Raw genomic sequence first — 1,732 nt, forward strand, 5'->3', positions numbered from 1 at the left:
ATGTGTCCTTGTTACATGTTGCAGTATTTTTTGGGTATATGCCCAGGAGTGGTATAGCCAAGTCCTCCATTAGTACTATGTCCAATTTCCGGAGGAACTGCCAAACTGATTTCCAGAGTGATTGTATCAGTTTGCAATCCCACCAGCAATGAAGTAATGTTCCTCTTTCTCCACAACGTCTCCAGCATCTGCTGTCACCTGAGTTTTTTATCCTAGCCATTCTTGCTTCACTTCTTAATCTGTGGTTGACTTTATTCTGGTTTAGAGAAAGCTCTTGGGTGAAAGGTGTATGCCAGGGCTGAGACACACCATAACAAGAAAGGGATTTTCTTAGTTTACAATCTCGGGGTTCACAATGTAATCAAAATATCCTAAAACACAGCTTTACTTTTCTCAGCTTGAATATGTAGGAGTTCAAAGGGGTCTGCGGACATTCAGTGTAAAGGAATACAATTTGGAGAATTGATGGTTTTCTATGATAGACAGCATGGTGTCTCACATGGGAGAAGGATATCTACACAATGTGTACTTAGACTCAATTTTGATGTTTTCAGATGCCTTTTGACATTTCTGTGAACCTTGATTATTTGCCATTACTGAGAAACATTATTCTGTGGAATTTGAAGACTAATTAGTAGGTAATAGAAAGAATAGCTTTATTTAACATGAGAAGAAGCATTTAAAGAAATTCTTGGACATTATTTGTGGGAAGTTAACCTAAAGCATTTAGTTGACACACAAAGAACACTGGTGTTTTGCTTAGTAGAAATCAATGCATGGAGCATGAGCTTAATGCTTGGGTACCAAATCAGTACCCTATGCACAGGATATGATACATGAAATATCTGCAGATCTTTTCAAGTTAGCTACCAGATTTTGAAAAGTATTATTACTATTTTTTTTTTGACACAAGGTTTCTCTGTATAGCTCTGGCTGTCCTGGAACTCACTCTGTAGACCAGGCTGGCCTCGAACTCAGAAATCTGCCTGCCTCTGCCTCCCAAATGCTGGGATTAAAGGTGTGTACCACCACCGCCCAGCTGAAAAGTATTATTTAAGGTGTATTTTCACAGTGTTTGTACATTCAGCTAATCTAAAACTTTGTTTCCACATGTCAAGTAGAAAATACAGCCTGAATTGAACAATTTGCTGGTGATACATACAGCAGATGGAAGATAGAGAGGAATAACTTCAAGATAATGAGTGAGAACTTCCCCTTAGAAGGAGAGAATGATCAAAAGAATCATTAACTAAAATACAGAGAATTAAGACGATGTGGTATACATTACACACCATTCATAAGTCAGTGTATAGTGACTGTTCTTGTTCCAGTAAGAGATGAAGAGAAGGCAGTGATGACACTGCATAGTTACTGACTTAGCTGCTGAAATTAAACACTTTAATTTGTCTAGATGGGCTACTGAATTCCAGTGTTTATAAACTGATTGGAAGGCACCTAGAAGACTAGTAAAGCATACTTTTGGGTGTGTCTTGAGTGTGTTCCAAAAGACAAGTAATAATGACTTTTATCAAATGATGGTTAACTCCATTGATGGATTAAAATTTCTGAATAGACTTTAGGGAGATTGTGGAACTGTGGAAGGTAGATGCCAGTTAGAATAAAGGGGTACCTAAAGGCATGTCCTTGACAGATATACCTACTTCTTTGTCATTCTCTACCTTCTGGCTTACTAAGAAACTCCTCTTCCTCTTCTTCCACCTCCTCCTCTTCC

This window comes from Mastomys coucha, unplaced genomic scaffold (genome assembly GCF_008632895.1).
Source record: "Mastomys coucha isolate ucsf_1 unplaced genomic scaffold, UCSF_Mcou_1 pScaffold22, whole genome shotgun sequence".
In the NCBI taxonomy this organism is placed as follows: domain Eukaryota; kingdom Metazoa; phylum Chordata; class Mammalia; order Rodentia; family Muridae; genus Mastomys; species Mastomys coucha.